Source organism: Meriones unguiculatus, chromosome X (genome assembly GCF_030254825.1).
Source record: "Meriones unguiculatus strain TT.TT164.6M chromosome X, Bangor_MerUng_6.1, whole genome shotgun sequence".
Taxonomy (NCBI): Eukaryota; Metazoa; Chordata; class Mammalia; order Rodentia; family Muridae; genus Meriones; species Meriones unguiculatus.
In genome coordinates this window covers 90763314-90777428 of record NC_083369.1, presented here as the reverse complement: position 1 = coordinate 90777428, position 14115 = coordinate 90763314, and the positions used below count along the sequence as shown (strand labels likewise).

General features: G+C 40.8%; 2 pseudogenes; one reads left to right on the top strand and one right to left on the bottom strand.

Annotated features, from left to right (window-relative positions):
• Positions 1-4444: 4444 nt before the first annotated feature.
• LOC110544039 (T-complex protein 1 subunit epsilon-like) lies at positions 4445-7170 on the bottom strand (annotated as a pseudogene).
• A 488-nt stretch (positions 7171-7658) lies between these two features.
• LOC110544038 (26S proteasome regulatory subunit 10B-like) lies at positions 7659-8559 on the top strand (annotated as a pseudogene).
• The last annotated feature ends 5556 nt before the right edge of the window (positions 8560-14115 follow it).

The following is a 14115-nucleotide window of genomic DNA, read 5'->3' as shown; positions in this document are numbered from 1 at the left end:
CCTTCGCTGTTTGTGCTTGAAGCCTGTACTGCAGACTAGGTCTGTCTATCTCTGGAGTCTGTGGTATTCTTCAGGAAGAGATAGAGGTCCACCTGTTTGAGAGTGGATGTTGCTGTTTCAGATATAGCTAAGGGAGGAAGACCGCATGCCCATGTGGGCAAGTGTGGGAGTGTGCCTGGAAGCATGCTTTGAAGTCCTAGGTGCTAATGCATGTAGATACCTGGAAGGGTGTAGTATAAGCACTGGTTGGGATGCTTGAGCAGTGCATGTGTGCAGGTACCTTGTATGGCTCAGTGGCCCACAAGCGTTTTTTTACTTGCCTCCAGGCACTCATATCTGTCTGGGTTGCACCATCTTAGCTCCAGGAATTGTTTGCCTGGACTCCACTGGGAGACCCACAGAACAGGGGCTTCAATGTTGAGAACATTGTTCTAGGGATCCCTATGTTGCCCACAGTGGGGTGTGGGTGGGAGGGATCAGATGTCTGACTGCTAGGGTAGAGGGATACGAGACCTTTGGCTCTACAAGCACTCACTTGAAAGTGCACTCACTAGTAGGCCTATGTGGAAAGCACAGGGGTTCCATGGTTTTCTACTCTCAGATTTCGGCCCACAGTCACAAATGAAGTATAGAAGATCTATCAGTGGTGTCTGCTGTTTGGCTGCTAGGCAGGGTGGCCTGTACTTGGGGCAGCCTCAGCAGTCTTAGTCACAGAGCAGGGAGGCCTGCACTTAGGGTTGCCGTTAAAGCTTCTGCCTGGGCAAGGGAAAGTGCAGAGGGTTGAAAGTTCGCCACTCTCAGACCTCAGAGAAATCCATGGGCGGCATGAATACAATCTGTCCCAGCTCATGGGAATTTTCTTGTAATGAATGTCCGAGAGTGAGGACATATTAAATGAATGAATTGTACAAAATGTCTCAGACATTCGTTACAAGAAAAATTCTTTATGTAGCCAGGAATCACAGCTTGTGAATTTTGACAGGTATGTGCACAATTTATTCTTTTAATATTGTAGCTCCCTCCCTCTTCTCCTCCCAGTCCCACCCTCCCTTCTTCACCCCTCATTCCCTTCCCCTAGTCCAGTGAAAGAAAGAGAAGTCCTCCCCTACCCTAGCTTAACAAGTCTCATGAAGACTCCCTAGATCCTCTTCTTCTGTGTCCTAACAAGGCTGCACCACCAGGGGGAAGTGTTCAAACAACAGGCAAACAAGTTCACTTCAGAGAAGGCCCCAGCTATCCTTACTCAGGGACCCACACCCACGTGGAGACTGAGCTGCCTAGGGACTACATCTTAGAAGGGGCTCTAGGTCCTCTCCATGCATGGTCGTTGCTTGATGCATCAGTCTCGGCAGGGGCCCCTGAACCCAGACTTTTTTGCTTTTTTGGTCTCCTTATGGAATTCCTGTCCCCTCCAGGTCTTTCTTTTTTTTTTTTCTCAATGCAGTTTATTCAGGAACCTTGAACAATCCTCGGACCCTGGGGAAAGCCAGCCCACAGCTTAAATAGCCTCTGGGTAGCCAACCCAGGCATGCCACGTGGGCAATGCAGATAGGTCCACATACATGGAAGCAAGCCAGATCCTCAGCCTTATCCAAATGTGGAATTGTTCGTGACAGAGAGCACTCACCATCGGGAAGGTGGAAGGCGGAAACCAGCTCCATCTTTAAGGCATAGCATTCCGCAGCTCTCTACAGTTCCCCCTTTTTGTTTTAGACGCATCAGGCAAGAGTAGAGGTCTGATCTCTGATATTAGAAATAAATTGGGACTTTGTACCGATGTTCATTTAGGTGTTATCCACCCAAAGAGCATCAGACCCGTCCGATACCTTTTTCTCAGAGGCGGGACCTGGGGCATCAACCCACATGCAATCAGACATGCTCTTCTCTGGGTCGAAAGCGGCTGACCCTGAGTGCAGTGCTTAGCCTCGCATCCTGAGCATAACATTTTAGCTTTTTATGGTATCCAACCATGCTTGGGGAGAATGTCCTGCTTCAATGGCTGTAAAGGCCTGAATGATCATGGCTGCATCACACTGTTGTGAGACTCTAATCTTGCATATATACCACAGGCAAACCAAGGAGACCAACACCAGAAGGCCTGCTAACACTCCCATGCCCACCCATTCCTTCAGATGAATCATGGCTGCAGCAATCCATGTTGATAATCCTGTGGCTAGTCCTGCGTCCACTCTGGTAGAATTTACTGTGACAATGGCCACTCTCAGCTGCTCCATCGTAGTATCGAATTCTCCAGTCCAATTACCTAAAATATAGCTCGACAATTGTTTAGACAGATTTGCAGCACAGGAAAAATTCTCATGTTATATGCTAGTGACTCAAAGTCCAGCATATTTTCATTGACAGCCAAGTTGAGCGATTTGCCATAGGGTATCAATTTGCTCCTGCACGAGGTCAATCCTCTGATTGAACACCATCAAGCTTCCTTTTAGTTGAGCATTAATTCCTTTATGTACAACTAAGGCATGAGCTACATTGGCTAAATGGTTATTCAGGGTCTGAGCAGTCTGCCCAGTATGACTCATGGCTAATGCCCCGGTGGTAGCTCCAACAGCCGCCAATGAGATGGTAGTAACAATGGTGGCTGTAGTTCCAAGATCCCTTTTCTGTCTGAAGAGAGTCATAGCGTGAGGGGCATCAACGGGCACAGGCATCCAGTGAGGCATGCGAGTAACCAGGGCATACCTAAATTTACTAGCATTCCAGCATTGCCCCCTTCTTCCATAAGATTCCCTGCACTCTGCCTAATATTTGGCTATGAGTCTCAGCATCTATTTCAATACCCTGATCAGTAGTCTTTCAGAGGCCCTCTGTGATAGGCTCCTGTCTTGTTCCCTGTGTTCTCCTACTTCCTATATCTAACCTGTTTGTCCTTCTGAATGAGGATTGAGCATCTTCCCTAGGGCCCTACTTGTTGTTTAACTTCTTTAGGAGTACAGATTTTTATATGTTTATCCTATATTTTATGTCAAAAGCATTTAATATATGTTTAGCTGTATTCACCTGTGTTTCTTTGGAGCTTGGTTAGCTACCTCTTTATGTGCCTCTAGTAACTTGATTTAAGATCATTTTAGATTTAAGATCATTTTCCTGTGTTTCTGATGAAATAAACTATCCATTGGTGGGGGGCAGTGCTGGTGAAGCCATAATGTCCTGATTTTTGTTGAAAGTGTCCTTATGCAGGCCTCTCACCATTTGAGTTTCTGTATTTGCCTGTACTGCATACTGGATCCATCTGTCTCTGAAGCCCGGAATATTTCAGGCATATGAGAGAGGCCCACCAATTTGCGAGTGGGTGTTGGTGTTTCAGATGCAGCCAATGAATGAAAGTTACAGGAGCATGTGCACAAGCACAGGCGTGTCTATGGAAGTGTGCCTTGAAGGACCAGGTGCAAGTACATGTAGATGCCTGGAAGGGTAGAGTGTAAGCACAGGTAGTGTTGCTGGCATGGTTAGTGGGTGCAGTGGGTGTGCACAGGTGCCCAGAATGGCTCAGTGGCCCAGCACACTCCTGAGTTCCTCAGATGCAATCTAGCTTCTTTAAGCAAAAGCTGGAGCAAAGGAGCAGTGGGAAAGACCTAAAATAAAACACTTGATGAAGATGTTTTTCTTGACTTTGAGAATGCCTGTACTGGCATTGCCTTAAATCTGTCCTAGTCTTTTAATAGTTCATCACTCTTAAGCATATCAGACATCATTTTCTGATTAATTTTCCCACTTAAAGGAACATTATAATTGTTATTCCTGACAAGTAGCCCTGTTTATAGAGTCATATTGTGTCCATGGGTTCTCACATATACTATTTAGAGCCATCCACATCACTATTATTTCCCTTCAGCATGACATGCATGTTTTCATTGTGCCTGTGACCTTCAGACAGAGCAATATTTATTGCCTTCTGCAGAAGAATGCATTTGGTTGAAGGCATAGTCTTCTCACACAGATATGAGTCTGGTAACCAACACAACCTCATTATTGAGGAATTAAATATTGGGGAAGATCTTTTTTAACTACTCATTAGAAAATACTAAGTATAAAATAGGCAAATCATTAGATGTAAGCAGAAAATATTAATCCATTTTATAGAAAAGTTTTAGCAAATAAGAAACATGAGGAATCAATATAAAATGAACATGAGAAATTATAAGTAACCTTTCTATAATTGAAAATTAAATATAAGACTACAGTTATATACTTTGTCTCACCATCACATATAAAAATTAACCCCACAAATGCAAAATATTGGTAATTATCTACCATGTTTATAATAGATATAACTTCAATATGAAATATGTAAAGTGTAATATTTGTATATTCTATACACTTTTTTTTTTTTTTTACCAATCAGCTGCTTTTATTCCAGCACCTATAGGCTGTGATAGGACTAGCAGTAACTGCATTTAGGCAGAGTGGTGGATGGTACAATTTATTCTTCAGATTCCTCAGGCTTACATATATCATCAATCTTTAGAATCATTCTACCCATCTGTGTGGTAAGAGAGATAAGTTGCATTTTGCCAATCAAGTTTTCTATGTCATTATGATGCTGCATAATTGTTGGTGTCCTTGTGCAAACACTTAATCCCGAGAAGGGGTTTGGACTCCTTCACTTGTTTGACTTGAACTTCAGTGATGGTCTGGATGGGATCCATGTAACTGTTTTCTGAAAGGGCCATGAGGATGACCTACAAGGCATCTGCAAAAGCTCACATGGTATATTGTTCCAAAGTGGGGCACTTGTGTGCTTCTTGGTTGACTGCCAGGGCAAAGCATATGTCAGCTGCTGCTCCTCCATATACAACACAGTTGTCATGGATGAGGTTCCAGATGACACGTAGGGCATCGTGGAGGAATCCTTTAGCTTCTTCAATGATCATCTTATTTCCTTCTCTGATGAAAATGCTCACAGCTCTAAAATTCTTGTACTTCTCAATGACCAGGATTTTTTCTTTTAAAGTGCCAAATGTGATCTTCCACACCACATCAGCAAAGCCCACCTTCTCAGGGGTAATCTCTGAGAACCTTTGGACAATATGTCATCTTGTTGCAATTGCAATCAGCTCAATATCGGGTCCTCCTTCCTACCCAGAGAACTGCAGGCAGGGCAATCTGAAGAAGTAAATTATTGGCTTCATTATCAAAACCTCTCTGGCAAATAGCTGGTTAGCACAAGTATCTTTAATCTTCTGAATAATCTCTTCAAATTTCTCCTTTACCTATCTCTGCAGGGACTTGTAGTCCTCCACAGAGGTCACATGCAGCTTGTGCTTTATCTTTGGTTTAGGTGGCTCAAATGGACATGTGAGAATTGTAATCTTAGCATTTTCCACTTTTTTCTGCACCTGTGAGTGACTGAAGTTCTTATCAAAGATCTCACCCTTTATGAGTTTTGTGCCCTCCAGCCTCCCACCCACTTTGCCTGTCAGTTTAATAAGCTCAAAGTCAGCATCTTTCTGCTCCATATCTGCCACAGTGAGGATGCCATTCACAGTGATTTCAGCCATTTGTCCATGACAGCTGTTAACCACTTTACAGCCCAGCACATCTGCAGTTTGAATCAGAGGTTTGGAATTATTTATGTCAACAAGCACACCATTGCTGATCTTGTCCAGGTGCTCTATAGCAATCCAGGCAGCTTGTTTGGAGACATCAGCAATTCTGATTTGGTGGCTGCCTTGGCACAGCATCTGCTCAGCTTCTTCCAACAAGGTACCAGCCAGGACAGCCAATCTTGTGGTTCCATCTCCAATTTCATCATCCTGGGAATTGTACAGTTCAACCATCATCTTGGCAATTTGATAATCAACTTACATCATGCTTAGAATGGTAGCACCATCATTTGTTATGGTCACATCGCCATGCTTATCAACCATTATCTTATCAGTCCATTTGGAATGCTTCTATTTCCTTAGGGGTTATAGGTTTATTAAAATTATTTTTTCTGACCTTGATGTAACTCTAGTAAGAGGTATGTATTGATAAAAGATTGAAAATGTATCCTTTTTTTATTTTCCAATTTTTGTGGAATACAGTTTTTTGTCATTTTTTAATTTATTTATCTAGCATTACAATTGATTCACTTTATATCCTGGCTGAAGCAAAATCCCTCATCTCTTTCCAGTCCCACACTCCCTCCCCTCCCACTTCTCCCCCTATGGCCCTCTCCTAGTCCACTGATAAACAACATCTTCTTCCCCTACCATCTGACCCTATCCTATCAAGTTTCATCAGACTGGCTGAATCCTTTCTCTGTGGCCTGGCAAGGCTGACTGCCCCCTTCTGGGGGAGGTGATCAAGGAGCCACTAAGTCCATATGAAAGACAGCCCCTGCTCCCCTTAATAGACAACACACATAGAGCCTGAGCTCCCTATGAATAACATCTGAGCAGGGGGTCTAGGTCCTCTCCATGTATGGTCCTTGGTTGGAACATTGGTCTCTGCAACACCCCCCTCCCTTATCCAGGCACAGATATGATGTCTCTATTGGTTCCTTGCAGAGCTCCTGTCCCCTCCAGGTCTTTCTATCACCCTCTTCTTCCATAAGATTCCCTGCACTCTGCCCAAAGTTTGCTTATAAGTCTCAGTATCTGCTTCAATACTCTGATCAGTAGAGTCTTTCAGAGTCCCTCTGTGATAGCCTCCTCTCCTGTACCATGTCTTCTCCTGTTTATGCTGTCTATCCTGATTTCTCTTCTGAATGAGAATTAAATACCTTTCTTAGGGTCCTCCTTGTTGTTTAGCTTCTTTAAGACTATAGATTTTAGTATGTTTATACTATATTATATAACTAATATCTACTTTTAAGTGAATGGATACTATGTGTGTCTTTCTGCTTCTGGGCTACCTCACTCAGGATGATCTTTCCTAGTTCCATCCATTGCCTGCAAATGTCATGATTTCTTTGTTTTTAATAGCTGAGTAGTCTTCCATTGTGTAAATGTACTATAGTTTCTGTATCCATTCCTTTGTTGAGGGACACCTAGGCTGTTTCCAGATTCTGGAATTATATATTTTTTTCTTGAATTATTTATGTATTTTGGATAATAGATATCTATTAGATGTGAAGTTGGTAAAAATCTTTTCCCAATCTGTAGACTGCCACTTTGTCTGAATGATGATGTCATTTGCCTTACAGAAAATTTTCAGTTTCATTGTGTATTATTTATTAATTGTTGTCCTTAGTGCCTGCAGTTCAGAAAGTAATCTCCCAGACATGCATTATGCAGAGAGACCTCCCTTAACAGTTCAGGGAATCCTGAAAAAAAGGAGGCAGAAAGAGTTTAAGAATCAAAAGGGATAGAAGACACTAAGAGAACAAGGCCCTCTGAAAGAATTAAGCAATGTACATATGAACTCACAGAGAATGAAGCAGCTAATATAGCAGCTTTCTCCTTCTTCTGGGATGCTTTGTCCAAATTTGATACAATAGCTTATGCTTTGTTTTATTATATTTTATTTTGTCATGTTAGGTTGTTATCTCTTAGAGACCTGCTTTTTTGTAATAAGAATCAGAAAAACAGTGGATCTGGAGTGAAGAGGAGGGGAAATAGAGAACTGGAAGTAGAGGGAGGAAAACTGTAATCAAGATATGTTGTATGAAAAATATAATTTCAATAAAAGAAATAAAAATGTGACTAGTAATGATGTAGTCACTGGTCAACAAAGCAGTGGGAATGGAAGTGGACTGGGGAAGGAGCATGGGTGGAGAAGAGGGAAAAAGGATAGGATTGGGAGAGGAGGAGGGAGGGTGGTATGGGGGGGATGCAAAGTGAATAAATTGTAATTAATAAAAATAATTTAAAAAAGAAAATTAATAGAATTACCTCTTGCAAATCCAGAATTATTCCAGTGTGTGAGAATAATACCACCAAAAGGCTGTTTGCTGTATGGACCACCAGGCACTGGGGAAACACTCTTGGCAGGAGCTGTTGCCAGCCAGCTGGACTACAACTTCCTAAAGGTTGTTTATAGTTCTATTGTAGACAAATACATTGGTGAAAGTGCTCATGTGATTAAATAAATGTTTGATTATGCCAGGGACCACCAGCCAGCCATCATTTTTTATGGATGAAACAGATGTTATCGGTGGCCTTTGGTTTTCTGAGGGTACATCAACTGACAGAGAGATTCAGAGAACTCTAAATGGAGTTACTAAATTAAATGGATGGATTTGATACTCTTCATAGACTTAAAATGATCATGGCTACAAACAGACCAGATGCACTGGATCCTGCTTTGCTGTGTCCAGGAAGATTAGATAGAAAAATACATACTGATTTGCTAAATGAACAAACAAGATTATATATATTGAAAATCCACACAGGCCCTATTGCAAAGCATGGTGAAATAGATCATGAAGCAATTGTAAAGCTTTCAGATGATTTTAATGGAGCAGACCTGAGAAATATTTGTGCTGAAGCAGGTATGTTTACAATTCGTGCCGATCATGATTTTGTAGTTCAGGAAGACTCTATGAAAGCAGTCAGAAAAGTGGCTGATTCTAAGAAGCTAGAGTCTAAACTGGACTACAAACCTATGTAATTTACTATAAGGTTTTTGGTGGCATCATGACAGACATGGGCTTAATGTAAAAATAAAGTAAAGAAAAAAGAAATTTGGTGGCAGCACGTGCTGGTAATCCCACCTCTTTGGGAGGCAGAAACAAGCAGATCACTGTGATTTCAAGGCCAGCCCGGTTTACAAAGCATTTCCAAGACAGCCAAGCCTACACTGAGAAACAAACAAAACAAACAAAATATTGGTGACAAGTCAAGCAGTGGTGGAGTACTCGCAGCACTTGGGAGGCAGAGACTGGCAGGTTTTGTGAATTCAAGGCCACTCTGGTCTACAGAGTGAGTTTCAGGACAGCGGAGGCTACACTAAGAAACCCTGTCTTACAAATAAAGCTACTACAAACATGGTTGAGCAAATGTCCTTATTGTGTACTTGAGCCTCTTTTGGATATATGCCTAGGAGTGGTATGGCTGGATCTTGAGGAAGCGCTATTCCTGAGAAAGCGCCAGATTGATTTCCAGGGTGGTTGTACAAGTTTACTTGTAATAGCCAGAAGCTGGAAACAACCCAGATGCCCCTCAACTGAAGAATGGATACAGAAATTGTGGTACATCTATACAATGGAATATTACTCAGCAATGAAATACAAGGAAATCATGAAATTTGCAGGTAAATGGTGGGAACTGAAAAGGATCATCCTAAGTGAGCTATCCCAGAAACAGAAAGACACAGACTGTATATATACTCACTCATACAGACATATAATATAGGATAAACCAACTAAAATCTGTCCACTTAAAGAGACTAATCAAGAGGGAAGACTGACTAAAATGTCAATCCCCATCCCAAAAGTCAAAGAGGATGGACATCAGAAGAAGAAAACAGGAAACAAGTTAAGAACCTGCCACAGAGGGCCTCTGAAAGGCTCTACCCTGCAGGGTATCAAAGCAGATGCTGAAACTTAGGGCCAACTGTTGGGCAGAGTTCATGGAATCTTATGAAAGAAGTGGGAAATAGTAAGATCTGGAGAGGACAGGACCTCCACAAGGAGAGCAACAGAACCAGAAAATTTGAACACAGGGGTCTTTCCAGAGACTCATACTCCAACCAAGTACCATGCATGGAGATAACCTAGAACCCCTGTACAGATGTAGACCAAGTCAGTTCAGTGTCCAAGTGGGTTCCATAGTAATGAGAACAGGGACTGCCTTCGACATAAACTGATTGGCCTGCTCTTTGATCACCTCCCCCTGAGGGGGGAGCAGCCTTACCAGGCCACAGAAAATGACAATGCAGCCACTCCTGATAAGATCTGATAGACTAGGATCAGAAGGAAGGAGAGGGGGACCTCCCTTATCAGTGGACTTGGGGAGGGGCATGCATGAAGAAGGGGGAGGGAAGGTGAGATTAGGAAGGGAGGAGAGAAGGGTATATGGGGGGATACAAAGTAAATAAAGTGTAATTAATTAAAAAAAGGAAAGAAAAAAAAAAGAAACCCTGTCTTGAAACAACAACAAAAAATGGTGACAAAAACCACACAAAAGTACCCAAGCATGGTGACACAAACCTGTAATCCCTGTCCACTGAGAGGTAGAAGCAGGTAGATCTCTGTTGAGTTCAAGGCCAGCCTGGTCTACAAAGTAAATCTATGGCTACACAGAGAAGCCCTGTCTCCAACAAACAGAACAAAAACAAAAACAAACAAACAGACAAATGTGTGCCCTCAAGTTTTGGAAGTTAGAAGTCAAAAAATTAAAAGGTTAGTAGAATTGGATCATTCTGGAGGCTCTGAGAGAATCTATTGCAAGCTGCTCTCATGTCTTCTGGAAATTTGCCTGTATCTATACTTACATCATTTACAAGCTCATAACTACTATACATTTTAATAATTCTGAATATCCTGTAAGCCAAATCTTCTTTATTAATTGAGCTGGTAATAGATATTCTTGGCAATCTGAAAGTCAATTTAAATTTTATACTCAGTTATGTAAATTTATGCACTCATGTCATATGTATAGACATTTACACAAAAACATTTAGAGTTTTTTTGTTATTAAAGGATTTCAGTATTTTCACAATTAAACTTGAGGGAAATTAATTTTAAATATGCTACCAATCAAAAAAATATTCCTCCAGTTATAACTTCAGTGATTTTTCCATTCTTTAGAGATTTTTAATATTTTCACATACTTTCAAAATTATTAGTATATTTATTTTTAAATACCAGATATTTTGCTATAGTAATAAATATGTTAAGTTTTATTTAAGTTTATTTTTATGTTGTTTGTTGCCTCAAAGCAAAGTATATGCTTACATATTAATCTTATGCTTAACAACATTTTAAGGAGTTCCCACTATTAATATTTATCATGAATATAGTTTCATTTAACATATCCATGTCAATATACAAAATACATTAATTTGTATTTTATAAACATGACACATTTCATTTGTTTATTGATTTATTAACAGAAAGTATAATCATCAACTCAATTTTCCATGTTATGTAACATATTTAATACAGCTTCTCATAGAGATCTTTTTATTTTTTATATTAATTACAGTTTATTCACTTTGTATCCCAGCTGTAGCCCCCTCCTTCATTCACTTCCAATCCCACCCTCCCTCACTCATCTCTTCCTCTAAGTCCACTGATAGGGGAGGTCCTCCTCCCATTCCATCTGACCCTAGTCTATCAGGTCTCATCAGGACTGACTGCATTGTCTTCCTCTGTGGCCTGGTTAGGCTGCTCCCCCCTCAGGGGGGAGGATCAAAGAGACAGCCACTGAGTCATGTCCAGGATAGTCCCTACTCCCATTACTGGGGAAAGAGACAGCCGCTGAGTCATGTCCAGGATAGTCTCTATTCCCATTACTGGGGAACTCAACTTGGATAGTGAGCTGCCACGGGCTACATCTGTGCAGGGGTTCCAGGTGATCTCCATACATGCATGGTCCTTGGTTGGAGTATCAGTCTCAGAAAAGACCCCTGGGCCCAGATTTTGTGGTTCTGTTGTTCTCCTTGTATAGCTCCTTTCCCTTCCAGGTCCTTCTATCTCCCATTTCTTTCATAAGATTCCCTGCACTCTGCCCAAAGTTTGGCTATGAGCCTCAGCATCTGCTTGGATACCTTGATGGGTAGAGCTTTTCAGAGGCCCTTTGTGGGAGGCTCTCATAGATATCTTTATCTAATCTGCTTATATATATTTTAACCGTAAATAAATACTGGTTGTTGGGTTTTGCTAATACAATATTTTTCCTTCTTCTCCTTTGCCTCCTCCTCCTTCTTTTGTTTGTTTTTCAAAACAGGGTTTCTCTGAGTAGTTAGTCCAAGTTATCCTGGAACTTGCTCTGTAGACCAGGCTAACTTTGAATTCATAAAGATCACCTGCCTCTTGAGTGCTGACATTAAAGGCATGCACCACCACTGCCTGGCTACATTTTCTTCTTAATGTGACATTTTTTCCTGTTAATGTAATTATACAAATTTTCAGATGAAATAATATAAAATAAGGGTTTGAATTAACATGTAGTACATTTATGTGTTGTGAATGATGATGGTTTCAGTCACACTCTGTTTCTAGTCACAAGTAAGCACAAATAACATACTGATTTTATAGACATCATTAGATTTAATTTGAAGCAGTTTAAGTAGAAATAGTTTATTGAATTTTCTCACTATATATATATATATATATATATATATATATATATATATGTAACAACTGTCAAGTTTCCCAGGTATTCAGTAACATGAATAGTAGCTACATAATTCATCTAGAGTTCTTATACTTGTTCTGCTGTATTTCCTTTTATAAGTTTATGAATTAAATTTTTATCTGTGTATTGCTACAGCAATCAGTCTATTCTGTGCAAAGATTTTAAACAAAATAGCCTTTAAAATGCCTTAATTACTTTAATAGATTTTAGTATTTCTGCATTTACATTTTATTTGTGTTTAATGGTGTTTTTTCTAACTGACATATCTTTGATCACCTCTATTATTTATTAATTCCTTGTTCGTAAAATGTTCAATATAAATATTGATAGCACATATTTTTAGACGCTATCAAATTTTTTAAAATTTTTTCTTCACAATTTATTGATTATATATCCCTATTGAAGCCCCCTCCCACAGCTTCCCCAGTGCCACCCTCCCTCCATCTTCCCCTTCCCATAGTCCACTGAAAAGGGGAGTTCTCCACTATTGCCTTCTGCCCATTGCATGTTAAGTCTCATTGGGACTGCTTGGATCCTCTTCCTCCATGGCCTGGCAAGGCTGCATCCTCAGGGACAAATGATCAGAGAGCAGTCAATTGAGTTCATGATAGAGGCAGACTCTGATCCCCTTGCTCAGAGACATACATGGAGACTGAGCTGCCAATCAGCCACATCTGAGCAGGGGGTCTAGGTCCTCTCCATGCATAGTCCCCCACTGGTACATCAGTCTCTGTAAGACTCCCTGGGCTCATATCTTTTAGTATTGTTGGTTTCGTTGTGGGGCTCCTTTCCCCTGCACGTCCCTCTATCCATACACCTCTCTTTCTCCATAAGACAATTTGCACTCTGTCCAAAGTTTGGCCCCGAGTCTCAGCATCTACTTTGATCCCCTATTGGGTGAATCCTTTCAGAGGACCATTTATAGTAGACCCCCATCCTGTTTCCTCTCTTCTACCATTTATGGTATCTATCCAATTTGACATTCTAAATGAGATTTAAGCATCCTCCCTAGGGTCTTCCTTAGTGTTTAGCTTCTTTAGGTCTGTAGATGGCTGTCCTATATTAAATGGATAATATCCGCTTATTGGTGAGTATATACTATGGCTATCTTTCTGTTTCTGAGTTACCTCACTCAGAATAATCTCTTCTAGTTCCATCCATTTGTGATTTCCTTATTTTTTAATAGCTCAGTAGTACTGCACTGTGTAGATGTGCCAGAATTTCTGTATAGATTTATCCATTGAGGGACATCTAGGTTGTTTTAAGATTCTAGCTATTACAAGTAAAGCTGCTATGAACACAGTCGAGCAAATGTCCTTATTGAATGGTAGGACATCTTTCAGGTGTATGCTCAGGAGTGGTATAGTTGGATCTTGAGGTAGTGCTATTCCCAATATTCTGGGAAAGGGCCAGATTGATTTCCAAAGTGGTTGTAAATGTTTACATTCCAACCAGCAATGGAGGAGGGTTTCCCTTTCTCCACATCCTCTCCAGCATGTGTTGTCACTTGAGTTTTTGATCTTGGCCATTCTGATAGGTGTAAGATGGAATCTAATAGCTGTTTTGATTTGCATTTCCCTGATGACTAAGGATGTTGAGCATTTCTTTAAGTGTTTCTCTGCCATTTGATATTCCTCTGCAGAGAATTCTCTGCTTAGCTCTGTACCTCATTTTTAAATTGGATTATTAGGTTTGTTGATGTCTAATTTCTTGAGTTCTTAATATAGTCTGTATATTAGCCCTCTGTCAGATGTAGAGTTGGTGAAGATCTTTTCCCAGTCTGTAAGCTGTCTATTTGATCTGATGACAGTGCCCTTTGCTTTACAGAAGCTTTTCAGTTTCACGAGGTCCCACTTATCAATTG